We start from the raw sequence: 27,646 nt of genomic DNA, 5'->3' as shown, positions 1-27,646 counted from the left end.
GACCTCGAGAAACCCTCCTGAGGGCGCATCTCGGTCCCTGCACAGAGACAGGATGGGCCGTGCCCTCGTTCAATCACCCGGGGAACACTGCTGAGCCCGCATCTTGGTCCCCGCGCTGAACCTGTCCGGGATCCTGCCCCCAGCCAATACTCCTGAAGCTGCATCTCGGTCCCTGTCCTGAACTGGTCTAGGTCTGGCCTTTGTTTGATTCGCCCAGCACAGACTCCTGAGCCCCCATCTCTGTGCCTGCCCTGAAGGAGGCTGGGTCCCGCCCACGGCCCGGCGACGACAAACACTCCTGAGCCCACCGCCCCGTGCCTGCACTGAACCAGGATGGCTCCTTCCTGTCCTTGGGCAAGACCCTGACAAACACTCCTGAGCCCACCGCCCGATGCCTGCACAGAAGCAGGCTGGCTCCTGCCTTCGTTCAAGCACCTGGCAAAGAAACCACCGGGAGCCTCCAGCTCGCTCCCTACCCGCCCACTTCGCTGTGTCCTGCCCTTGGTCCCTCGCCAGGACAAAGCCCTGATCCCGCAGTTCACTCCCGGCACTGAACCCGCCTCGGGGGCTTGGCGTGCTTGAAGACCCCGAGTAACACATCGGGGTCGGCGCACGGAAGAAGCAGTCTAGAGCCTGCCCTTCTTGGAGTCCCGCGACACACACTCCTGAGCCCACAGCTGCGTGCCCGCCCTGAACTCGGATGGATGTTGCCCTTCGGCAACCCTCCCCCCCTCCAACACAAAACGCACCTGCGCGTCCATCTTGGTCCCTCCACTCAATCTCGGTGGTTTCTGCCTCTGGCCAAGGCCCCCAACAAACAATCCTGAGTCGCAATTGGCTCCCTGTCCCCGAACGACGGTGAGTCCTCCCCTTGTTCAAACCCCCGGGAAACACTGCTGCGCCCTCACCTCAAGCGCTGCATAAAAGCAGGCTGGTCCCGCCCTTTCTGAGGCGCCCGTGTAAACTCCTGAGCCCCGTCTCGTTTACTGAACGTAACCAGTCGAGGTCCTGCCCTTGTGCGGGCCCCTAGCACAGTCTCCCGACCCCACCTCTCGGTCCCTGCAGTCACACGGGCGTTCCTGGGACTTTGCATAGTCGAGTCCGGGAACATAATCCTGAGCGCGCGTCTCAGGCCCTGCCCCGAAGCAGGCTGGGTCCTTCCCACGATCAAGCCCCGAGAAGCATTCCGGAGCCCACATCGGGTTCCCCGCCCTCAATCAGGCTAGGTCCTGCCCTTGGACCGACACCCGGCAAACACTCCTGAGCCGGCATGGGTCGCTACCCTCCACTGGGCGCTGCCCGGCGCTTTTTCCGTACCCTAATAAACACTCCGGAGCCAACACCTCGGTCCCTGCACGGGACGAGGCTAGGTCCCGCTCGGCGTCAGTCCCCCGACAGACCCTCCTGAGCTTGCCTCGCGGCCACGGCACGCACCTAGCCTGGGGCCTCCCCTGGTGCACGGCGCCGTCCAACGCCCCCGAGCCAACATCTCCTTCCCGGCACCGGCCGCGGCTCCGGCAAGCACTTGCTGAAGACACCGGCAAATGCGCCTGTGCCTACCCCTCGGCCGCTGCGCTGAACCAGTCGAGGTCCTGCCCTTGGGAGCTACCTCAACACGTCCTCCTGAGGCCACCTCTCGCTCTCTGCCCTGAAGCCGTGTGCGTGCTGCCCACGGTCAGACCTCGAGAAACCCTCCTGAGGGCGCATCTCGGTCCCTGCACAGAGACAGGATGGGCCGTGCCCTCGTTCAATCACCCGGGGAACACTGCTGAGCCCGCATCTTGGTCCCCGCGCTGAACCTGTCCGGGATCCTGCCCCCAGCCAATACTCCTGAAGCTGCATCTCGGTCCCTGTCCTGAACTGGTCTAGGTCTGGCCTTTGTTTGATTCGCCCAGCACAGACTCCTGTGCCCCCGTCTCTGTGCCTGCCCCAAAGTAGGCTGCGTCCCGCCCACGGCCCGGCGACGACAAACACTCCTGAGCCCACCGCCCCGTGCCTGCACTGAACCAGGCTGGCTCCTTCCTGTCCTTGGGCAAGACCCTGACAAACACTCCTGAGCCCACCACCTGATGCCTGCACTGAAGCAGGCTGGCTCCTGCCTTCGTTCAAGCACCTGGCAAAGAAACCACCGGGAGCCTCCAGCTCGCTCCCTACCCATCCACTTCGCTGTGTCCTGCCCTTGGTCCCTCGCCAGGACAAAGCCCTGATCCCGCAGTTCACTCCCGGCACTGAACCCGCCTCGCGGTCTTAGCGTGCTTCAAGACCCCGAGAAACACATCGGGGTCCGTGCACGGAGGAAGCAGTCTAGAGCCTGCCCTTCTTGGAGTCCCGCGACACACACGCCTGAGCCCACAGCTGTGTGCCCGCCCTGAACTCGGATGGATGCTGCCCTTGGGCAACCGTCCCCCCCTCCAACACAAAACGCACCCGCGCGTCCATCTTGGTCCCTCCACTCAACCTCGGTGGTTTCTGCCTCTGGCCAAGGCCCCCAACAAACAATCCTGAGTCGAAATTGGCTCCCTGTCCCCGAACGACGGTGAGTCCTCCCCTTGTTCAAACCCCCGGGAAACACTGCTGCGCCCTCACCTCAAGCACTGCATAAAAGCAGGCTGGGTCGCGCCCTTTCTGAGGCGCCCGTGTAAACTCCTGAGCCCTGTCTCGGTCACTCAACGTAACCAGTTGAGGTCCTGCCCTTGTGCGGGCCCCTAGCACAGTCTCCGACCCCACCTCTCGGTCCCTGCAGTCAGCGGGCGTTCCTGGGACTTTGCATAGTCGAGTCCCAGGAACACAATCCTGAGCGCACGTCTCAGGCCCTGCCCTGAAGCAGGCTGGGTCCTTCCCACGATCAAGGCCCGAGAAGCATTCCGGAGCCCACATCGGGTTCCCCACCCTCAATCAGGCTAGGTCCTGCCCTTGGACCGACCCCCGGCAAACACTCCTGAGCCGGCATGGGTCGCTACCCTCCACTGGGCGGTGCCCGGCGCTTCTTCCGGACCCTAACAAACACTCCGGAGCCAACACCTCGGTCCCTGCACGGGACGAGGCTAGGTCCCGCTCGGCGTCAGTTCCCCGACAGACCCTCCTGAGCTTGCCTCGCGGCCACGGCACGCACCTAGCCTGGGGCCTCCCCTGGTGCACGGCGCCGTCCAACGCCGCCGAGCCAACATCTCCTTCACTGCACGGGTCGCGGCTGCGGGAAGCACTTGCTGAAGACTCCGGTAAATGCGCCTGTGCCTACCCCTCGGGCGCTGCGCTGAACCAGTCGAGGTCCTGCCCTTGTGCGGGCCCCTAGCACAGTCTCCCGACCCCAGCTCTCGGTCCCTCAGTCACGCAGGCGTTTCTGGGACTTTGCATAGTCGAGTCCCGGGAACATAATCCTGAGCGCGCGTCTCTGTCCCTGCCCCGAAGCAGGCTGGGTCCTTCCCACGATCAAGCCCCGAGAAGCATTCCTGAGCCCACATCGGGTTCCCCGCCCTCAATCAGGCTAGGTCCTGCCCTTGGACCGACCCCCGGCAAACACTCCTGAGCCGGCATGAGTCGCTACCCTCCACTGGGCGGTGCCCGGCGCTTCTTCCGGACCCTAACAAACACTCCGGAGCCAACCCCTCGGTCCCTGCACGGGACGAGGCTAGGTCCCGCTCGGCGTCAGTTCCCCGACAGACCCTCCTGAGCTTGCCTCGCGGCCACGGCACGCACCTAGCCTGGGGCCTCCCCTGGTGCACGGCGCCGTCCAACGCCGCCGAGCCAACATCTCCTTCCTTGCACCGGCCGGGGCTCCGGCAAGCACTTGCTGAAGACACCGGCAAATGCGCCTGTGCCTACATCTCGGTCGCTGCGCTGAACCAGTCGAGGTCCTGCCCTTGGGAGCTACCTCAACACGTCCTCCTGAGGCCACCTCTCGCTCTCTGCCCTGAAGCCGTGTGCGTGCTGCTCACGGTCAGAACTCGAGAAACCCTCCAGAGGGCGCCTCTCGGTCCCTGCAGAGAGACAGGATGGGCCGTGCCCTCGTTCAATCACCCGGGGAACACTGCTGAGCCCGCATCTTGGTCCCCGCGCTGAACCTGTCCGGGATCCTACCTCCAGCCAATACTCCTGAAGCTGCATCTCGGTCCCTGTCCTGAACTGGTCTAGGTCTGGCCTTTGTTTGATTCGCCCAGCACAGACTCCTGAGCCCCCATCTCTGTGCCTGCCCTGAAGGAGGCTGGGTCCCGCCCACGGCCAGGCGACGACAAACACTCCTGAGCCCCCCGCCCCGTGCCTGCACTGAACCAGGCTGGCTCCTTCCTGAAGTTGGGCAAGACCCTGACAAACACTCCTGAGCCCACCGCCCGATGCCTGCACTGAAGCAGGCTGGCTCCTGCCTTCGTTCAAGCACCTGGCAAAGAAACCACCGGGAGCCTCCAGCTCGCTCCCTACCCGCCCACTTCGCTGTGTCCTGCCCTTGGTCCCTCGCCGGGACAAAGCCCTGGTCCCGCAGTTCACTCCCGGCACTGAACCCGCCTCGGGGGCTTGGCGTGCTTCAAGACCCCGAGAAACACATCGGGGTCGGCGCACGGAAGAAGCAGTCTAGAGCCTGCCCTTCTTGGAGTCCCGCAACACACGCTCCTGAGCCCACAGCTGCGTGCCCGCCCTGAACTCGGATGGATGCTGCCCTTGGGCAACCCTCCCGCCCTCCAACACAAAACGCACCTCCCTGCGTGTCCATCTTGGTCCCTCCACTCAACCTCGGTGGTTTCTGCCCCTGGCCAAGGCGCCCAACAAACAATCCTGAGTCGAAATTGGCTCCCTGTCCCCGAACGACGGTGAGTCCTCCCCTTGTTCAAACCCCCGGGAAACACTGCTGCGCCCTCACCTCAAGCGCTGCATAAAAGCAGGCTGGGTCCCGCCCATTTTGAGGCACCGTGTAAACTCCCGAGCCCGGTCTCGGTCACTGAACGTAACCAGTCGAGGTCCTGCCCTTGTGCGGGCCCCTAGCACAGTCTCCCGACCCCACCTCTCGGTCCCTGCAGTCACGCGGGCGTTCCTGTGACTTTGCATAGTCGACTCCCGGGAACATAATCCTGAGCGCGCGTCTCAGTCCCTGCCACGAAGCAGGCTGGGTCCTTCCCACGATCAAGCCCCGAGAAGCATTCCGGAGCCCACATCGCGTTCCCCGCCCTCAATCAGGCTAGGTCCTGCCCTTGGACCGACCCCCGGCAAACACTCCTGAGCTGGCATTTGTCGCTACCCTCAAGTGGGCGGTGCCCGGCGCTTCTTCCGGACCCTAACAAACACTCCGGAGCCAACACCTCGGTCCCTGCACGGGACGAGGCTAGGTCCCGCTCGGCGTCAGTCCCCCGACAGACCCTCCTGAGCTTGCCTCGCGGCCACGGCACGCACCTAGCCTGGGGCCTCCCCTGGTGCACGGCGCCGTCCAACGCCCCCGAGCCAACATCTCCTTCCCGGCACCGGCCGCGGCTCCGGCAAGCACTTGCTGAAGACACCGGCAAATGCGCCTGTGCCTACCCCTCGGCCGCTGCGCTGAACCAGTCGAGGTCCTGCCCTTGGGAGCTACCTCAACACGTCCTCCTGAGGCCACCTCTCGCTCTCTGCCCTGAAGCCGTGTGCGTGCTGCCCACGGTCAGACCTCGAGAAACCCTCCTGAGGGCGCATCTCGGTCCCTGCACAGAGACAGGATGGGCCGTGCCCTCGTTCAATCACCCGGGGAACACTGCTGAGCCCGCATCTTGGTCCCCGCGCTGAACCTGTCCGGGATCCTGCCCCCAGCCAATACTCCTGAAGCTGCATCTCGGTCCCTGTCCTGAACTGGTCTAGGTCTGGCCTTTGTTTGATTCGCCCAGCACAGACTCCTGAGCCCCCATCTCTGTGCCTGCCCTGAAGGAGGCTGGGTCCCGCCCACGGCCCGGCGACGACAAACACTCCTGAGCCCACCGCCCCGTGCCTGCACTGAACCAGGATGGCTCCTTCCTGTCCTTGGGCAAGACCCTGACAAACACTCCTGAGCCCACCGCCCGATGCCTGCACAGAAGCAGGCTGGCTCCTGCCTTCGTTCAAGCACCTGGCAAAGAAACCACCGGGAGCCTCCAGCTCGCTCCCTACCCGCCCACTTCGCTGTGTCCTGCCCTTGGTCCCTCGCCAGGACAAAGCCCTGATCCCGCAGTTCACTCCCGGCACTGAACCCGCCTCGGGGGCTTGGCGTGCTTGAAGACCCCGAGTAACACATCGGGGTCGGCGCACGGAAGAAGCAGTCTAGAGCCTGCCCTTCTTGGAGTCCCGCGACACACACTCCTGAGCCCACAGCTGCGTGCCCGCCCTGAACTCGGATGGATGTTGCCCTTCGGCAACCCTCCCCCCCTCCAACACAAAACGCACCTGCGCGTCCATCTTGGTCCCTCCACTCAATCTCGGTGGTTTCTGCCTCTGGCCAAGGCCCCCAACAAACAATCCTGAGTCGCAATTGGCTCCCTGTCCCCGAACGACGGTGAGTCCTCCCCTTGTTCAAACCCCCGGGAAACACTGCTGCGCCCTCACCTCAAGCGCTGCATAAAAGCAGGCTGGTCCCGCCCTTTCTGAGGCGCCCGTGTAAACTCCTGAGCCCCGTCTCGTTTACTGAACGTAACCAGTCGAGGTCCTGCCCTTGTGCGGGCCCCTAGCACAGTCTCCCGACCCCACCTCTCGGTCCCTGCAGTCACACGGGCGTTCCTGGGACTTTGCATAGTCGAGTCCGGGAACATAATCCTGAGCGCGCGTCTCAGGCCCTGCCCCGAAGCAGGCTGGGTCCTTCCCACGATCAAGCCCCGAGAAGCATTCCGGAGCCCACATCGGGTTCCCCGCCCTCAATCAGGCTAGGTCCTGCCCTTGGACCGACACCCGGCAAACACTCCTGAGCCGGCATGGGTCGCTACCCTCCACTGGGCGCTGCCCGGCGCTTTTTCCGTACCCTAATAAACACTCCGGAGCCAACACCTCGGTCCCTGCACGGGACGAGGCTAGGTCCCGCTCGGCGTCAGTCCCCCGACAGACCCTCCTGAGCTTGCCTCGCGGCCACGGCACGCACCTAGCCTGGGGCCTCCCCTGGTGCACGGCGCCGTCCAACGCCCCCGAGCCAACATCTCCTTCCCGGCACCGGCCGCGGCTCCGGCAAGCACTTGCTGAAGACACCGGCAAATGCGCCTGTGCCTACCCCTCGGCCGCTGCGCTGAACCAGTCGAGGTCCTGCCCTTGGGAGCTACCTCAACACGTCCTCCTGAGGCCACCTCTCGCTCTCTGCCCTGAAGCCGTGTGCGTGCTGCCCACGGTCAGACCTCGAGAAACCCTCCTGAGGGCGCATCTCGGTCCCTGCACAGAGACAGGATGGGCCGTGCCCTCGTTCAATCACCCGGGGAACACTGCTGAGCCCGCATCTTGGTCCCCGCGCTGAACCTGTCCGGGATCCTGCCCCCAGCCAATACTCCTGAAGCTGCATCTCGGTCCCTGTCCTGAACTGGTCTAGGTCTGGCCTTTGTTTGATTCGCCCAGCACAGACTCCTGTGCCCCCGTCTCTGTGCCTGCCCCAAAGTAGGCTGCGTCCCGCCCACGGCCCGGCGACGACAAACACTCCTGAGCCCACCGCCCCGTGCCTGCACTGAACCAGGCTGGCTCCTTCCTGTCCTTGGGCAAGACCCTGACAAACACTCCTGAGCCCACCACCTGATGCCTGCACTGAAGCAGGCTGGCTCCTGCCTTCGTTCAAGCACCTGGCAAAGAAACCACCGGGAGCCTCCAGCTCGCTCCCTACCCATCCACTTCGCTGTGTCCTGCCCTTGGTCCCTCGCCAGGACAAAGCCCTGATCCCGCAGTTCACTCCCGGCACTGAACCCGCCTCGCGGTCTTAGCGTGCTTCAAGACCCCGAGAAACACATCGGGGTCCGTGCACGGAGGAAGCAGTCTAGAGCCTGCCCTTCTTGGAGTCCCGCGACACACACGCCTGAGCCCACAGCTGTGTGCCCGCCCTGAACTCGGATGGATGCTGCCCTTGGGCAACCGTCCCCCCCTCCAACACAAAACGCACCCGCGCGTCCATCTTGGTCCCTCCACTCAACCTCGGTGGTTTCTGCCTCTGGCCAAGGCCCCCAACAAACAATCCTGAGTCGAAATTGGCTCCCTGTCCCCGAACGACGGTGAGTCCTCCCCTTGTTCAAACCCCCGGGAAACACTGCTGCGCCCTCACCTCAAGCACTGCATAAAAGCAGGCTGGGTCGCGCCCTTTCTGAGGCGCCCGTGTAAACTCCTGAGCCCTGTCTCGGTCACTCAACGTAACCAGTTGAGGTCCTGCCCTTGTGCGGGCCCCTAGCACAGTCTCCGACCCCACCTCTCGGTCCCTGCAGTCAGCGGGCGTTCCTGGGACTTTGCATAGTCGAGTCCCAGGAACACAATCCTGAGCGCACGTCTCAGGCCCTGCCCTGAAGCAGGCTGGGTCCTTCCCACGATCAAGGCCCGAGAAGCATTCCGGAGCCCACATCGGGTTCCCCACCCTCAATCAGGCTAGGTCCTGCCCTTGGACCGACCCCCGGCAAACACTCCTGAGCCGGCATGGGTCGCTACCCTCCACTGGGCGGTGCCCGGCGCTTCTTCCGGACCCTAACAAACACTCCGGAGCCAACACCTCGGTCCCTGCACGGGACGAGGCTAGGTCCCGCTCGGCGTCAGTTCCCCGACAGACCCTCCTGAGCTTGCCTCGCGGCCACGGCACGCACCTAGCCTGGGGCCTCCCCTGGTGCACGGCGCCGTCCAACGCCGCCGAGCCAACATCTCCTTCACTGCACGGGTCGCGGCTGCGGGAAGCACTTGCTGAAGACTCCGGTAAATGCGCCTGTGCCTACCCCTCGGGCGCTGCGCTGAACCAGTCGAGGTCCTGCCCTTGTGCGGGCCCCTAGCACAGTCTCCCGACCCCAGCTCTCGGTCCCTCAGTCACGCAGGCGTTTCTGGGACTTTGCATAGTCGAGTCCCGGGAACATAATCCTGAGCGCGCGTCTCTGTCCCTGCCCCGAAGCAGGCTGGGTCCTTCCCACGATCAAGCCCCGAGAAGCATTCCTGAGCCCACATCGGGTTCCCCGCCCTCAATCAGGCTAGGTCCTGCCCTTGGACCGACCCCCGGCAAACACTCCTGAGCCGGCATGAGTCGCTACCCTCCACTGGGCGGTGCCCGGCGCTTCTTCCGGACCCTAACAAACACTCCGGAGCCAACCCCTCGGTCCCTGCACGGGACGAGGCTAGGTCCCGCTCGGCGTCAGTTCCCCGACAGACCCTCCTGAGCTTGCCTCGCGGCCACGGCACGCACCTAGCCTGGGGCCTCCCCTGGTGCACGGCGCCGTCCAACGCCCCCGAGCCAACATCTCCTTCCTTGCACTGACCGAGGCTCCGGCAAGCACTTGCTGAAGACACCGGCAAATGCGCCTGTGCCTACATCTCGGTCGCTGCGCTGAACCAGTCGAGGTCCTGCCCTTGGGAGCTACCTCAACACGTCCTCCTGAGGCCACCTCTCGCTCTCTGCCCTGAAGCCGTGTGCGTGCTGCTCACGGTCAGAACTCGAGAAACCCTCCAGAGGGCGCCTCTCGGTCCCTGCAGAGAGACAGGATGGGCCGTGCCCTCGTTCAATCACCCGGGGAACACTGCTGAGCCCGCATCTTGGTCCCCGCGCTGAACCTGTCCGGGATCCTACCTCCAGCCAATACTCCTGAAGCTGCATCTCGGTCCCTGTCCTGAACTGGTCTAGGTCTGGCCTTTGTTTGATTCGCCCAGCACAGACTCCTGAGCCCCCATCTCTGTGCCTGCCCTGAAGGAGGCTGGGTCCCGCCCACGGCCAGGCGACGACAAACACTCCTGAGCCCCCCGCCCCGTGCCTGCACTGAACCAGGCTGGCTCCTTCCTGAAGTTGGGCAAGACCCTGACAAACACTCCTGAGCCCACCGCCCGATGCCTGCACTGAAGCAGGCTGGCTCCTGCCTTCGTTCAAGCACCTGGCAAAGAAACCACCGGGAGCCTCCAGCTCGCTCCCTACCCGCCCACTTCGCTGTGTCCTGCCCTTGGTCCCTCGCCGGGACAAAGCCCTGGTCCCGCAGTTCACTCCCGGCACTGAACCCGCCTCGGGGGCTTGGCGTGCTTCAAGACCCCGAGAAACACATCGGGGTCGGCGCACGGAAGAAGCAGTCTAGAGCCTGCCCTTCTTGGAGTCCCGCAACACACGCTCCTGAGCCCACAGCTGCGTGCCCGCCCTGAACTCGGATGGATGCTGCCCTTGGGCAACCCTCCCGCCCTCCAACACAAAACGCACCTCCCTGCGTGTCCATCTTGGTCCCTCCACTCAACCTCGGTGGTTTCTGCCCCTGGCCAAGGCGCCCAACAAACAATCCTGAGTCGAAATTGGCTCCCTGTCCCCGAACGACGGTGAGTCCTCCCCTTGTTCAAACCCCCGGGAAACACTGCTGCGCCCTCACCTCAAGCGCTGCATAAAAGCAGGCTGGGTCCCGCCCATTTTGAGGCACCGTGTAAACTCCCGAGCCCGGTCTCGGTCACTGAACGTAACCAGTCGAGGTCCTGCCCTTGTGCGGGCCCCTAGCACAGTCTCCCGACCCCACCTCTCGGTCCCTGCAGTCACGCGGGCGTTCCTGTGACTTTGCATAGTCGACTCCCGGGAACATAATCCTGAGCGCGCGTCTCAGTCCCTGCCACGAAGCAGGCTGGGTCCTTCCCACGATCAAGCCCCGAGAAGCATTCCGGAGCCCACATCGCGTTCCCCGCCCTCAATCAGGCTAGGTCCTGCCCTTGGACCGACCCCCGGCAAACACTCCTGAGCTGGCATTTGTCGCTACCCTCAAGTGGGCGGTGCCCGGCGCTTCTTCCGGACCCTAACAAACACTCCGGAGCCAACACCTCGGTCCCTGCACGGGACGAGGCTAGGTCCCGCTCGGCGTCAGTCCCCCGACAGACCCTCCTGAGCTTGCCTCGCGGCCACGGCACGCACCTAGCCTGGGGCCTCCCCTGGTGCACGGCGCCGTCCAACGCCCCCGAGCCAACATCTCCTTCCCGGCACCGGCCGCGGCTCCGGCAAGCACTTGCTGAAGACACCGGCAAATGCGCCTGTGCCTACCCCTCGGCCGCTGCGCTGAACCAGTCGAGGTCCTGCCCTTGGGAGCTACCTCAACACGTCCTCCTGAGGCCACCTCTCGCTCTCTGCCCTGAAGCCGTGTGCGTGCTGCCCACGGTCAGACCTCGAGAAACCCTCCTGAGGGCGCATCTCGGTCCCTGCACAGAGACAGGATGGGCCGTGCCCTCGTTCAATCACCCGGGGAACACTGCTGAGCCCGCATCTTGGTCCCCGCGCTGAACCTGTCCGGGATCCTGCCCCCAGCCAATACTCCTGAAGCTGCATCTCGGTCCCTGTCCTGAACTGGTCTAGGTCTGGCCTTTGTTTGATTCGCCCAGCACAGACTCCTGAGCCCCCATCTCTGTGCCTGCCCTGAAGGAGGCTGGGTCCCGCCCACGGCCCGGCGACGACAAACACTCCTGAGCCCACCGCCCCGTGCCTGCACTGAACCAGGATGGCTCCTTCCTGTCCTTGGGCAAGACCCTGACAAACACTCCTGAGCCCACCGCCCGATGCCTGCACAGAAGCAGGCTGGCTCCTGCCTTCGTTCAAGCACCTGGCAAAGAAACCACCGGGAGCCTCCAGCTCGCTCCCTACCCGCCCACTTCGCTGTGTCCTGCCCTTGGTCCCTCGCCAGGACAAAGCCCTGATCCCGCAGTTCACTCCCGGCACTGAACCCGCCTCGGGGGCTTGGCGTGCTTGAAGACCCCGAGTAACACATCGGGGTCGGCGCACGGAAGAAGCAGTCTAGAGCCTGCCCTTCTTGGAGTCCCGCGACACACACTCCTGAGCCCACAGCTGCGTGCCCGCCCTGAACTCGGATGGATGTTGCCCTTCGGCAACCCTCCCCCCCTCCAACACAAAACGCACCTGCGCGTCCATCTTGGTCCCTCCACTCAATCTCGGTGGTTTCTGCCTCTGGCCAAGGCCCCCAACAAACAATCCTGAGTCGCAATTGGCTCCCTGTCCCCGAACGACGGTGAGTCCTCCCCTTGTTCAAACCCCCGGGAAACACTGCTGCGCCCTCACCTCAAGCGCTGCATAAAAGCAGGCTGGTCCCGCCCTTTCTGAGGCGCCCGTGTAAACTCCTGAGCCCCGTCTCGTTTACTGAACGTAACCAGTCGAGGTCCTGCCCTTGTGCGGGCCCCTAGCACAGTCTCCCGACCCCACCTCTCGGTCCCTGCAGTCACACGGGCGTTCCTGGGACTTTGCATAGTCGAGTCCGGGAACATAATCCTGAGCGCGCGTCTCAGGCCCTGCCCCGAAGCAGGCTGGGTCCTTCCCACGATCAAGCCCCGAGAAGCATTCCGGAGCCCACATCGGGTTCCCCGCCCTCAATCAGGCTAGGTCCTGCCCTTGGACCGACACCCGGCAAACACTCCTGAGCCGGCATGGGTCGCTACCCTCCACTGGGCGCTGCCCGGCGCTTTTTCCGTACCCTAATAAACACTCCGGAGCCAACACCTCGGTCCCTGCACGGGACGAGGCTAGGTCCCGCTCGGCGTCAGTCCCCCGACAGACCCTCCTGAGCTTGCCTCGCGGCCACGGCACGCACCTAGCCTGGGGCCTCCCCTGGTGCACGGCGCCGTCCAACGCCCCCGAGCCAACATCTCCTTCCCGGCACCGGCCGCGGCTCCGGCAAGCACTTGCTGAAGACACCGGCAAATGCGCCTGTGCCTACCCCTCGGCCGCTGCGCTGAACCAGTCGAGGTCCTGCCCTTGGGAGCTACCTCAACACGTCCTCCTGAGGCCACCTCTCGCTCTCTGCCCTGAAGCCGTGTGCGTGCTGCCCACGGTCAGACCTCGAGAAACCCTCCTGAGGGCGCATCTCGGTCCCTGCACAGAGACAGGATGGGCCGTGCCCTCGTTCAATCACCCGGGGAACACTGCTGAGCCCGCATCTTAGTCCCCGCGCTGAACCTGTCCGGGATCCTGCCCCCAGCCAATACTCCTGAAGCTGCATCTCGGTCCCTGTCCTGAACTGGTCTAGGTCTGGCCTTTGTTTGATTCGCCCAGCACAGACTCCTGTGCCCCCGTCTCTGTGCCTGCCCCAAAGTAGGCTGCGTCCCGCCCACGGCCCGGCGACGACAAACACTCCTGAGCCCACCGCCCCGTGCCTGCACTGAACCAGGCTGGCTCCTTCCTGTCCTTGGGCAAGACCCTGACAAACACTCCTGAGCCCACCACCTGATGCCTGCACTGAAGCAGGCTGGCTCCTGCCTTCGTTCAAGCACCTGGCAAAGAAACCACCGGGAGCCTCCAGCTCGCTCCCTACCCATCCACTTCGCTGTGTCCTGCCCTTGGTCCCTCGCCAGGACAAAGCCCTGATCCCGCAGTTCACTCCCGGCACTGAACCCGCCTCGCGGTCTTAGCGTGCTTCAAGACCCCGAGAAACACATCGGGGTCCGTGCACGGAGGAAGCAGTCTAGAGCCTGCCCTTCTTGGAGTCCCGCGACACACACGCCTGAGCCCACAGCTGTGTGCCCGCCCTGAACTCGGATGGATGCTGCCCTTGGGCAACCGTCCCCCCCTCCAACACAAAACGCACCCGCGCGTCCATCTTGGTCCCTCCACTCAACCTCGGTGGTTTCTGCCTCTGGCCAAGGCCCCCAACAAACAATCCTGAGTCGAAATTGGCTCCCTGTCCCCGAACGACGGTGAGTCCTCCCCTTGTTCAAACCCCCGGGAAACACTGCTGCGCCCTCACCTCAAGCACTGCATAAAAGCAGGCTGGGTCGCGCCCTTTCTGAGGCGCCCGTGTAAACTCCTGAGCCCTGTCTCGGTCACTCAACGTAACCAGTTGAGGTCCTGCCCTTGTGCGGGCCCCTAGCACAGTCTCCGACCCCACCTCTCGGTCCCTGCAGTCAGCGGGCGTTCCTGGGACTTTGCATAGTCGAGTCCCAGGAACACAATCCTGAGCGCACGTCTCAGGCCCTGCCCTGAAGCAGGCTGGGTCCTTCCCACGATCAAGGCCCGAGAAGCATTCCGGAGCCCACATCGGGTTCCCCACCCTCAATCAGGCTAGGTCCTGCCCTTGGACCGACCCCCGGCAAACACTCCTGAGCTTGCATTTGTCGCTACCCTCAAGTGGGCGGTGCCCGGCGCTTCTTCCGGACCCTAACAAACACTCCGGAGCCAACACCTCGGTCCCTGCACGGGACGAGGCTAGGTCCCGCTCGGCGTCAGTCCCCCGACAGACCCTCCTGAGCTTGCCTCGCGGCCACGGCACGCACCTAGCCTGGGGCCTCCCCTGGTGCACGGCGCCGTCCAACGCCCCCGAGCCAACATCTCCTTCCCGGCACCGGCCGCGGCTCCGGCAAGCACTTGCTGAAGACACCGGCAAATGCGCCTGTGCCTACCCCTCGGCCGCTGCGCTGAACCAGTCGAGGTCCTGCCCTTGGGAGCTACCTCAACACGTCCTCCTGAGGCCACCTCTCGCTCTCTGCCCTGAAGCCGTGTGCGTGCTGCTCACGGTCAGACCTCGAGAAACCCTCCTGAGGGCGCATCTCGGTCCCTGCACAGAGACAGGATGGGCCGTGCCCTCGTTCAATCACCCGGGGAACACTGCTGAGCCCGCATCTTGGTCCCCGCGCTGAACCTGTCCGGGATCCTGCCCCCAGCCAATACTCCTGAAGCTGCATCTCGGTCCCTGTCCTGAACTGGTCTAGGTCTGGCCTTTGTTTGATTCGCCCAGCACAGACTCCTGAGCCCCCATCTCTGTGCCTGCCCTGAAGGAGGCTGGGTCCCGCCCACGGCCCGGCGACGACAAACACTCCTGAGCCCACCGCCCCGTGCCTGCACTGAACCAGGATGGCTCCTTCCTGTCCTTGGGCAAGACCCTGACAAACACTCCTGAGCCCACCGCCCGATGCCTGCACAGAAGCAGGCTGGCTCCTGCCTTCGTTCAAGCACCTGGCAAAGAAACCACCGGGAGCCTACAGCTCGCTCCCTACCCGCCCACTTCGCTGTGTCCTGCCCTTGGTCCCTCGCCAGGACAAAGCCCTGATCCCGCAGTTCACTCCCGGCACTGAACCCGCCTCGGGGGCTTGGCGTGCTTGAAGACCCCGAGTAACACATCGGGGTCGGCGCACGGAAGAAGCAGTCTAGAGCCTGCCCTTCTTGGAGTCCCGCGACACACACTCCTGAGCCCACAGCTGCGTGCCCGCCCTGAACTCGGATGGATGTTGCCCTTCGGCAACCCTCCCCCCCTCCAACACAAAACGCACCTGCGCGTCCATCTTGGTCCCTCCACTCAATCTCGGTGGTTTCTGCCTCTGGCCAAGGCCCCCAACAAACAATCCTGAGTCGCAATTGGCTCCCTGTCCCCGAACGACGGTGAGTCCTCCCCTTGTTCAAACCCCCGGGAAACACTGCTGCGCCCTCACCTCAAGCGCTGCATAAAAGCAGGCTGGTCCCGCCCTTTCTGAGGCGCCCGTGTAAACTCCTGAGCCCCGTCTCGTTTACTGAACGTAACCAGTCGAGGTCCTGCCCTTGTGCGGGCCCCTAGCACAGTCTCCCGACCCCACCTCTCGGTCCCTGCAGTCACACGGGCGTTCCTGGGACTTTGCATAGTCGAGTCCGGGAACATAATCCTGAGCGCGCGTCTCAGGCCCTGCCCCGAAGCAGGCTGGGTCCTTCCCACGAACAAGCCCCGAGAAGCATTCCGGAGCCCACATCGGGTTCCCCGCCCTCAATCAGGCTAGGTCCTGCCCTTGGACCGACACCCGGCAAACACTCCTGAGCCGGCATGGGTCACTACCCTCCACTGGGCGCTGCCCGGCGCTTTTTCCGTACCCTAATAAACACTCCGGAGCCAACACCTCGGTCCCTGCACGGGACGAGGCTAGGTCCCGCTCGGCGTCAGTCCCCCGACAGACCCTCCTGAGCTTGCCTCGCGGCCACGGCACGCACCTAGCCTGGGGCCTCCCCTGGTGCACGGCGCCGTCCAACGCCCCCGAGCCAACATCTCCTTCCCGGCACCGGCCGCGGCTCCGGCAAGCACTTGCTGAAGACACCGGCAAATGCGCCTGTGCCTACCCCTCGGCCGCTGCGCTGAACCAGTCGAGGTCCTGCCCTTGGGAGCTACCTCAACACGTCCTCCTGAGGCCACCTCTCGCTCTCTGCCCTGAAGCCGTGTGCGTGCTGCCCACGGTCAGACCTCGAGAAACCCTCCTGAGGGCGCATCTCGGTCCCTGCACAGAGACAGGATGGGCCGTGCCCTCGTTCAATCACCCGGGGAACACTGCTGAGCCCGCATCTTGGTCCCCGCGCTGAACCTGTCCGGGATCCTGCCCCCAGCCAATACTCCTGAAGCTGCATCTCGGTCCCTGTCCTGAACTGGTCTAGGTCTGGCCTTTGTTTGATTCGCCCAGCACAGACTCCTGTGCCCCCGTCTCTGTGCCTGCCCCAAAGTAGGCTGCGTCCCGCCCACGGCCCGGCGACGACAAACACTCCTGAGCCCACCGCCCCGTGCCTGCACTGAACCAGGCTGGCTCCTTCCTGTCCTTGGGCAAGACCCTGACAAACACTCCTGAGCCCACCACCTGATGCCTGCACTGAAGCAGGCTGGCTCCTGCCTTCGTTCAAGCACCTGGCAAAGAAACCACCGGGAGCCTCCAGCTCGCTCCCTACCCATCCACTTCGCTGTGTCCTGCCCTTGGTCCCTCGCCAGGACAAAGCCCTGATCCCGCAGTTCACTCCCGGCACTGAACCCGCCTCGCGGTCTTAGCGTGCTTCAAGACCCCGAGAAACACATCGGGGTCCGTGCACGGAGGAAGCAGTCTAGAGCCTGCCCTTCTTGGAGTCCCGCGACACACACGCCTGAGCCCACAGCTGTGTGCCCGCCCTGAACTCGGATGGATGCTGCCCTTGGGCAACCGTCCCCCCCTCCAACACAAAACGCACCCGCGCGTCCATCTTGGTCCCTCCACTCAACCTCGGTGGTTTCTGCCTCTGGCCAAGGCCCCCAACAAACAATCCTGAGTCGAAATTGGCTCCCTGTCCCCGAACGACGGTGAGTCCTCCCCTTGTTCAAACCCCCGGGAAACACTGCTGCGCCCTCACCTCAAGCACTGCATAAAAGCAGGCTGGGTCGCGCCCTTTCTGAGGCGCCCGTGTAAACTCCTGAGCCCTGTCTCGGTCACTCAACGTAACCAGTTGAGGTCCTGCCCTTGTGCGGGCCCCTAGCACAGTCTCCGACCCCACCTCTCGGTCCCTGCAGTCAGCGGGCGTTCCTGGGACTTTGCATAGTCGAGTCCCAGGAACACAATCCTGAGCGCACGTCTCAGGCCCTGCCCTGAAGCAGGCTGGGTCCTTCCCACGATCAAGGCCCGAGAAGCATTCCGGAGCCCACATCGGGTTCCCCACCCTCAATCAGGCTAGGTCCTGCCCTTGGACCGACCCCCGGCAAACACTCCTGAGCCGGCATGGGTCGCTACCCTCCACTGGGCGGTGCCCGGCGCTTCTTCCGGACCCTAACAAACACTCCGGAGCCAACACCTCGGTCCCTGCACGGGACGAGGCTAGGTCCCGCTCGGCGTCAGTTCCCCGACAGACCCTCCTGAGCTTGCCTCGCGGCCACGGCACGCACCTAGCCTGGGGCCTCCCCTGGTGCACGGCGCCGTCCAACGCCGCCGAGCCAACATCTCCTTCACTGCACGGGTCGCGGCTGCGGGAAGCACTTGCTGAAGACACCGGTAAATGCGCCTGTGCCTACCCCTCGGGCGCTGCGCTGAACCAGTCGAGGTCCTGCCCTTGTGCGGGCCCCTAGCACAGTCTCCCGACCCCAGCTCTCCGTCCCTCAGTCACGCAGGCGTTTCTGGGACTTTGCATAGTCGAGTCCCGGGAACATAATCCTGAGCGCGCGTCTCTGTCCCTGCCCCGAAGCAGGCTGGGTCCTTCCCACGATCAAGCCCCGAGAAGCATTCCTGAGCCCACATCGGGTTCCCCGCCCTCAATCAGGCTAGGTCCTGCCCTTGGACCGACCCCCGGCAAACACTCCTGAGCCGGCATGAGTCGCTACCCTCCACTGGGCGGTGCCCGGCGCTTCTTCCGGACCCTAACAAACACTCCGGAGCCAACCCCTCGGTCCCTGCACGGGACGAGGCTAGGTCCCGCTCGGCGTCAGTTCCCCGACAGACCCTCCTGAGCTTGCCTCGCGGCCACGGCACGCACCTAGCCTGGGGCCTCCCCTGGTGCACGGCGCCGTCCAACGCCCCCGAGCCAACATCTCCTTCCTTGCACTGACCGAGGCTCCGGCAAGCACTTGCTGAAGACACCGGCAAATGCGCCTGTGCCTACATCTCGGTCGCTGCGCTGAACCAGTCGAGGTCCTGCCCTTGGGAGCTACCTCAACACGTCCTCCTGAGGCCACCTCTCGCTCTCTGCCCTGAAGCCGTGTGCGTGCTGCTCACGGTCAGAACTCGAGAAACCCTCCAGAGGGCGCCTCTCGGTCCCTGCAGAGAGACAGGATGGGCCGTGCCCTCGTTCAATCACCCGGGGAACACTGCTGAGCCCGCATCTTGGTCCCCGCGCTGAACCTGTCCGGGATCCTACCTCCAGCCAATACTCCTGAAGCTGCATCTCGGTCCCTGTCCTGAACTGGTCTAGGTCTGGCCTTTGTTTGATTCGCCCAGCACAGACTCCTGAGCCCCCATCTCTGTGCCTGCCCTGAAGGAGGCTGGGTCCCGCCCACGGCCAGGCGACGACAAACACTCCTGAGCCCCCCGCCCCGTGCCTGCACTGAACCAGGCTGGCTCCTTCCTGAACTTGGGCAAGACCCTGACAAACACTCCTGAGCCCACCGCCCGATGCCTGCACTGAAGCAGGCTGGCTCCTGCCTTCGTTCAAGCACCTGGCAAAGAAACCACCGGGAGCCTCCAGCTCGCTCCCTACCCGCCCACTTCGCTGTGTCCTGCCCTTGGTCCCTCGCCGGGACAAAGCCCTGGTCCCGCAGTTCACTCCCGGCACTGAACCCGCCTCGGGGGCTTGGCGTGCTTCAAGACCCCGAGAAACACATCGGGGTCGGCGCACGGAAGAAGCAGTCTAGAGCCTGCCCTTCTTGGAGTCCCGCAACACACGCTCCTGAGCCCACAGCTGCGTGCCCGCCCTGAACTCGGATGGATGCTGCCCTTGGGCAACCCTCCCGCCCTCCAACACAAAACGCACCTCCCTGCGTGTCCATCTTGGTCCCTCCACTCAACCTCGGTGGTTTCTGCCCCTGGCCAAGGCGCCCAACAAACAATCCTGAGTCGAAATTGGCTCCCTGTCCCCGAACGACGGTGAGTCCTCCCCTTGTTCAAACCCCCGGGAAACACTGCTGCGCCCTCACCTCAAGCGCTGCATAAAAGCAGGCTGGGTCCCGCCCATTTTGAGGCGCCGTGTAAACTCCCGAGCCCGGTCTCGGTCACTGAACGTAACCATTCGAGGTCCTGCCCTTGTGCGGGCCCCTAGCACAGTCTCCCGACCCCACCTCTCGGTCCCTGCAGTCACGCGGGCGTTCCTGTGACTTTGCATAGTCGACTCCCGGGAACATAATCCTGAGCGCGCGTCTCAGTCCCTGCCACGAAGCAGGCTGGGTCCTTCCCACGATCAAGCCCCGAGAAGCATTCCGGAGCCCACATCGCGTTCCCCGCCCTCAATCAGGCTAGGTCCTGCCCTTGGACCGACCCCCGGCAAACACTCCTGAGCTGGCATTTGTCGCTACCCTCAAGTGGGCGGTGCCCGGCGCTTCTTCCGGACCCTAACAAACACTCCGGAGCCAACACCTCGGTCCCTGCACGGGACGAGGCTAGGTCCCGCTCGGCGTCAGTCCCCCGACAGACCCTCCTGAGCTTGCCTCGCGGCCACGGCACGCACCTAGCCTGGGGCCTCCCCTGGTGCACGGCGCCGTCCAACGCCCCCGAGCCAACATCTCCTTCCCGGCACCGGCCGCGGCTCCGGCAAGCACTTGCTGAAGACACCGGCAAATGCGCCTGTGCCTACCCCTCGGCCGCTGCGCTGAACCAGTCGAGGTCCTGCCCTTGGGAGCTACCTCAACACGTCCTCCTGAGGCCACCTCTCGCTCTCTGCCCTGAAGCCGTGTGCGTGCTGCCCACGGTCAGACCTCGAGAAACCCTCCTGAGGGCGCATCTCGGTCCCTGCACAGAGACAGGATGGGCCGTGCCCTCGTTCAATCACCCGGGGAACACTGCTGAGCCCGCATCTTGGTCCCCGCGCTGAACCTGTCCGGGATCCTGCCCCCAGCCAATACTCCTGAAGCTGCATCTCGGTCCCTGTCCTGAACTGGTCTAGGTCTGGCCTTTGTTTGATTCGCCCAGCACAGACTCCTGAGCCCCCATCTCTGTGCCTGCCCTGAAGGAGGCTGGGTCCCGCCCACGGCCCGGCGACGACAAACACTCCTGAGCCCACCGCCCCGTGCCTGCACTGAACCAGGATGGCTCCTTCCTGTCCTTGGGCAAGACCCTGACAAACACTCCTGAGCCCACCGCCCGATGCCTGCACAGAAGCAGGCTGGCTCCTGCCTTCGTTCAAGCACCTGGAAAGAAACCACCGGGAGCCTCCAGCTCGCTCCCTACCCGCCCACTTCGCTGTGTCCTGCCCTTGGTCCCTCGCCAGGACAAAGCCCTGATCCCGCAGTTCACTCCCGGCACTGAACCCGCCTCGGGGGCTTGGCGTGCTTGAAGACCCCGAGTAACACATCGGGGTCGGCGCACGGAAGAAGCAGTCTAGAGCCTGCCCTTCTTGGAGTCCCGCGACACACACTCCTGAGCCCACAGCTGCGTGCCCGCCCTGAACTCGGATGGATGTTGCCCTTTGGCAACCCTCCCCCCCTCCAACACAAAACGCACCTGCGCGTCCATCTTGGTCCCTCCACTCAATCTCGGTGGTTTCTGCCTCTGGCCAAGGCCCCCAACAAACAATCCTGAGTCGCAATTGGCTCCCTGTCCCCGAACGACGGTGAGTCCTCCCCTTGTTCAAACCCCCGGGAAACACTGCTGCGCCCTCACCTCAAGCGCTGCATAAAAGCAGGCTGGTCCCGCCCTTTCTGAGGCGCCCGTGTAAACTCCTGAGCCCCGTCTCGTTTACTGAACGTAACCAGTCGAGGTCCTGCCCTTGTGCGGGCCCCTAGCACAGTCTCCCGACCCCACCTCTCGGTCCCTGCAGTCACACGGGCGTTCCTGGGACTTTGCATAGTCGAGTCCGGGAACATAATCCTGAGCGCGCGTCTCAGGCCCTGCCCCGAAGCAGGCTGGGTCCTTCCCACGATCAAGCCCCGAGAAGCATTCCTGAGCCCACATCGGGTTCCCCGCCCTCAATCAGGCTAGGTCCTGCCCTTGGACCGACACCCGGCAAACACTCCTGAGCCGGCATGGGTCGCTACCCTCCACTGGGCGCTGCCCGGCGCTTTTTCCGTACCCTAATAAACACTCCGGAGCCAACACCTCGGTCCCTGCACGGGACGAGGCTAGGTCCCGCTCGGCGTCAGTCCCCCGACAGACCCTCCTGAGCTTGCCTCGCGGCCACGGCACGCACCTAGCCTGGGGCCTCCCCTGGTGCACGGCGCCGTCCAACGCCCCCGAGCCAACATCTCCTTCCCGGCACCGGCCGCGGCTCCGGCAAGCACTTGCTGAAGACACCGGCAAATGCGCCTGTGCCTACCCCTCGGCCGCTGCGCTGAACCAGTCGAGGTCCTGCCCTTGGGAGCTACCTCAACACGTCCTCCTGAGGCCACCTCTCGCTCTCTGCCCTGAAGCCGTGTGCGTGCTGCCCACGGTCAGACCTCGAGAAACCCTCCTGAGGGCGCATCTCGGTCCCTGCACAGAGACAGGATGGGCCGTGCCCTCGTTCAATCACCCGGGGAACACTGCTGAGCCCGCATCTTGGTCCCCGCGCTGAACCTGTCCGGGATCCTGCTCCCAGCCAATACTCCTGAAGCTGCATCTCGGTCCCTGTCCTGAACTGGTCTAGGTCTGGCCTTTGTTTGATTCGCCCAGCACAGACTCCTGAGCCCCCATCTCTGTGCCTGCCCTGAAGGAGGCTGGGTCCCGCCCACGGCCCGGCGACGACAAACACTCCTGAGCCCACCGCCCCGTGCCTGCACTGAACCAGGCTGGCTCCTTCCTGTCCTTGGGCAAGACCCTGACAAACACTCCTGAGCCCACCACCTGATGCCTGCACTGAAGCAGGCTGGCTCCTGCCTTCGTTCAAGCACCTGGCAAAGAAACCACCGGGAGCCTCCAGCTCGCTCCCTACCCATCCACTTCGCTGTGTCCTGCCCTTGGTCCCTCGCCAGGACAAAGCCCTGATCCCGCAGTTCACTCCCGGCACTGAACCCGCCTCGCGGTCTTAGCGTGCTTCAAGACCCCGAGAAACACATCGGGGTCCGTGCACGGAGGAAGCAGTCTAGAGCCTGCCCTTCTTGGAGTCCCGCGACACACACGCCTGAGCCCACAGCTGCGTGCCCGCCCTGAACTCGGATGGATGCTGCCCTTGGGCAACCGTCCCCCCCTCCAACACAAAACGCACCCGCGCGTCCATCTTGGTCCCTCCACTCAACCTCGGTGGTTTCTGCCCCTGGCCAAGGCCCCCAACAAACAATCCTGAGTCGAAATTGGCTCCCTGTCCCCGAACGACGGTGAGTCCTCCCCTTGTTCAAACCCCCGGGAAACACTGCTGCGCCCTCACCTCAAGCACTGCATAAAAGCAGGCTGGGTCGCGCCCTTTCTGAGGCGCCCGTGTAAACTCCTGAGCCCTGTCTCGGTCACTCAACGTAACCAGTTGAGGTCCTGCCCTTGTGCGGGCCCCTAGCACAGTCTCCGACCCCACCTCTCGGTCCCTGCAGTCAGCGGGCGTTCCTGGGACTTTGCATAGTCGAGTCCCAGGAACACAATCCTGAGCGCACGTCTCAGGCCCTGCCCTGAAGCAGGCTGGGTCCTTCCCACGATCAAGGCCCGAGAAGCATTCCGGAGCCCACATCGGGTTCCCCACCCTCAATCAGGCTAGGTCCTGCCCTTGGACCGACCCCCGGCAAACACTCCTGAGCCGGCATGGGTCGCTACCCTCCACTGGGCGGTGCCCGGCGCTTCTTCCGGACCCTAACAAACACTCCGGAGCCAACACCTCGGTCCCTGCACGGGACGAGGCTAGGTCCCGCTCGGCGTCAGTCCCCCGACAGACCCTCCTGAGCTTGCCTCGCGGCCACGGCACGCACCTAGCCTGGGGCCTCCCCTGGTGCACGGCGCCGTCCAACGCCGCCGAGCCAACATCTCCTTCACTGCACGGGTCGCGGCTGCGGGAAGCACTTGCTGAAGACACCGGTAAATGCGCCTGTGCCTACCCCTCGGGCGCTGCGCTGAACCAGTCGAGGTCCTGCCCTTGTGCGGGCCCCTAGCACAGTCTCCCGACCCCAGCTCTCGGTCCCTCAGTCACGCAGGCGTTTCTGGGACTTTGCATAGTCGAGTCCCGGGAACATAATCCTGAGCGCGCGTCTCTGTCCCTGCCCCGAAGCAGGCTGGGTCCTTCCCACGATCAAGCCCCGAGAAGCATTCCTGAGCCCACATCGGGTTCCCCGCCCTCAATCAGGCTAGGTCCTGCCCTTGGACCGACCCCCGGCAAACACTCCTGAGCCGGCATGAGTCGCTACCCTCCACTGGGCGGTGCCCGGCGCTTCTTCCGGACCCTAACAAACACTCCGGAGCCAACCCCTCGGTCCCTGCACGGGACGAGGCTAGGTCCCGCTCGGCGTCAGTTCCCCGACAGACCCTCCTGAGCTTGCCTCGCGGCCACGGCACGCACCTAGCCTGGGGCCTCCCCTGGTGCACGGCGCCGTCCAACGCCCCCGAGCCAACATCTCCTTCCTTGCACTGACCGAGGCTCCGGCAAGCACTTGCTGAAGACACCGGCAAATGCGCCTGTGCCTACATCTCGGTCGCTGCGCTGAACCAGTCGAGGTCCTGCCCTTGGGAGCTACCTCAACACGTCCTCCTGAGGCCACCTCTCGCTCTCTGCCCTGAAGCCGTGTGCGTGCTGCTCACGGTCAGAACTCGAGAAACCCTCCAGAGGGCGCCTCTCGGTCCCTGCAGAGAGACAGGATGGGCCGTGCCCTCGTTCAATCACCCGGGGAACACTGCTGAGCCCGCATCTTGGTCCCCGCGCTGAACCTGTCCGGGATCCTACCTCCAGCCAATACTCCTGAAGCTGCATCTCGGTCCCTGTCCTGAACTGGTCTAGGTCTGGCCTTTGTTTGATTCGCCCAGCACAGACTCCTGAGCCCCCATCTCTGTGCCTGCCCTGAAGGAGGCTGGGTCCCGCCCACGGCCAGGCGACGACAAACACTCCTGAGCCCCCCGCCCCGTGCCTGCACTGAACCAGGCTGGCTCCTTCCTGAACTTGGGCAAGACCCTGACAAACACTCCTGAGCCCACCGCCCGATGCCTGCACTGAAGCAGGCTGGCTCCTGCCTTCGTTCAAGCACCTGGCAAAGAAACCACCGGGAGCCTCCAGCTCGCTCCCTACCCGCCCACTTCGCTGTGTCCTGCCCTTGGTCCCTCGCCGGGACAAAGCCCTGGTCCCGCAGTTCACTCCCGGCACTGAACCCGCCTCGGGGGCTTGGCGTGCTTCAAGACCCCGAGAAACACATCGGGGTCGGCGCACGGAAGAAGCAGTCTAGAGCCTGCCCTTCTTGGAGTCCCGCAACACACGCTCCTGAGCCCACAGCTGCGTGCCCGCCCTGAACTCGGATGGATGCTGCCCTTGGGCAACCCTCCCGCCCTCCAACACAAAACGCACCTCCCTGCGTGTCCATCTTGGTCCCTCCACTCAACCTCGGTGGTTTCTGCCCCTGGCCAAGGCCCCCAACAAACAATCCTGAGTCGAAATTGGCTCCCTGTCCCCGAACGACGGTGAGTCCTCCCCTTGTTCAAACCCCCGGGAAACACTGCTGCGCCCTCACCTCAAGCGCTGCATAAAAGCAGGCTGGGTCCCGCCCATTTTGAGGCGCCGTGTAAACTCCCGAGCCCGGTCTCGGTCACTGAACGTAACCAGTCGAGGTCCTGCCCTTGTGCGGGCCCCTAGCACAGTCTCCCGACCCCACCTCTCGGTCCCTGCAGTCACGCGGGCGTTCCTGTGACTTTGCATAGTCGACTCCCGGGAACATAATCCTGAGCGCGCGTCTCAGTCCCTGCCACGAAGCAGGCTGGGTCCTTCCCACGATCAAGCCCCGAGAAGCATTCCGGAGCCCACATCGCGTTCCCCGCCCTCAATCAGGCTAGGTCCTGCCCTTGGACCGACCCCCGGCAAACACTCCTGAGCTGGCATTTGTCGCTACCCTCAAGTGGGCGGTGCCCGGCGCTTCTTCCGGACCCTAACAAACACTCCGGAGCCAACACCTCGGTCCCTGCACGGGACGAGGCTAGGTCCCGCTCGGCGTCAGTCCCCCGACAGACCCTCCTGAGCTTGCCTCGCGGCCACGGCACGCACCTAGCCTGGGGCCTCCCCTGGTGCACGGCGCCGTCCAACGCCCCCGAGCCAACATCTCCTTCCCGGCACCGGCCGCGGCTCCGGCAAGCACTTGCTGAAGACACCGGCAAATGCGCCTGTGCCTACCCCTCGGCCGCTGCGCTGAACCAGTCGAGGTCCTGCCCTTGGGAGCTACCTCAACACGTCCTCCTGAGGCCACCTCTCGCTCTCTGCCCTGAAGCCGTGTGCGTGCTGCCCACGGTCAGACCTCGAGAAACCCTCCTGAGGGCGCATCTCGGTCCCTGCACAGAGACAGGATGGGCCGTGCCCTCGTTCAATCACCCGGGGAACACTGCTGAGCCCGCATCTTGGTCCCCGCGCTGAACCTGTCCGGGATCCTGCCCCCAGCCAATACTCCTGAAGCTGCATCTCGGTCCCTGTCCTGAACTGGTCTAGGTCTGGCCTTTGTTTGATTCGCCCAGCACAGACTCCTGAGCCCCCATCTCTGTGCCTGCCCTGAAGGAGGCTGGGTCCCGCCCACGGCCCGGCGACGACAAACACTCCTGAGCCCACCGCCCCGTGCCTGCACTGAACCAGGATGGCTCCTTCCTGTCCTTGGGCAAGACCCTGACAAACACTCCTGAGCCCACCGCCCGATGCCTGCACTGAAGCAGGCTGGCTCCTGCCTTCGTTCAAGCACCTGGAAAGAAACCACCGGGAGCCTCCAGCTCGCTCCCTACCCGCCCACTTCGCTGTGTCCTGCCCTTGGTCCCTCGCCAGGACAAAGCCCTGATCCCGCAGTTCACTCCCGGCACTGAACCCGCCTCGGGGGCTTGGCGTGCTTGAAGACCCCGAGTAACACATCGGGGTCGGCGCACGGAAGAAGCAGTCTAGAGCCTGCCCTTCTTGGAGTCCCGCGACACACACTCCTGAGCCCACAGCTGCGTGCCCGCCCTGAACTCGGATGGATGTTGCCCTTTGGCAACCCTCCCCCCCTCCAACACAAAACGCACCTGCGCGTCCATCTTGGTCCCTCCACTCAATCTCGGTGGTTTCTGCCTCTGGCCAAGGCCCCCAACAAACAATCCTGAGTCGCAATTGGCTCCCTGTCCCCGAACGACGGTGAGTCCTCCCCTTGTTCAAACCCCCGGGAAACACTGCTGCGCCCTCACCTCAAGCGCTGCATAAAAGCAGGCTGGTCCCGCCCTTTCTGAGGCGCCCGTGTAAACTCCTGAGCCCCGTCTCGTTTACTGAACGTAACCAGTCGAGGTCCTGCCCTTGTGCGGGCCCCTAGCACAGTCTCCCGACCCCACCTCTCGGTCCCTGCAGTCACACGGGCGTTCCTGGGACTTTGCATAGTCGAGTCCGGGAACATAATCCTGAGCGCGCGTCTCAGGCCCTGCCCCGAAGCAGGCTGGGTCCTTCCCACGATCAAGCCCCGAGAAGCATTCCTGAGCCCACATCGGGTTCCCCGCCCTCAATCAGGCTAGGTCCTGCCCTTGGACCGACACCCGGCAAACACTCCTGAGCCGGCATGGGTCGCTACCCTCCACTGGGCGCTGCCCGGCGCTTTTTCCGTACCCTAATAAACACTCCGGAGCCAACACCTCGGTCCCTGCACGGGACGAGGCTAGGTCCCGCTCGGCGTCAGTCCCCCGACAGACCCTCCTGAGCTTGCCTCGCGGCCACGGCACGCACCTAGCCTGGGGCCTCCCCTGGTGCACGGCGCCGTCCAACGCCCCCGAGCCAACATCTCCTTCCCGGCACCGGCCGCGGCTCCGGCAAGCACTTGCTGAAGACACCGGCAAATGCGCCTGTGCCTACCCCTCGGCCGCTGCGCTGAACCAGTCGAGGTCCTGCCCTTGGGAGCTACCTCAACACGTCCTCCTGAGGCCACCTCTCGCTCTCTGCCCTGAAGCCGTGTGCGTGCTGCCCACGGTCAGACCTCGAGAAACCCTCCTGAGGGCGCATCTCGGTCCCTGCACAGAGACAGGATGGGCCGTGCCCTCGTTCAATCACCCGGGGAACACTGCTGAGCCCGCATCTTGGTCCCCGCGCTGAACC

Source organism: Bos taurus, chromosome Y (assembly GCF_002263795.3).
Source record: "Bos taurus isolate L1 Dominette 01449 registration number 42190680 breed Hereford chromosome Y, ARS-UCD2.0, whole genome shotgun sequence".
Taxonomy (NCBI): Eukaryota; Metazoa; Chordata; class Mammalia; order Artiodactyla; family Bovidae; genus Bos; species Bos taurus.
The sequence above is the reverse complement of the archived record's forward strand: the minus strand, read 5'-3'. Positions refer to the sequence as shown.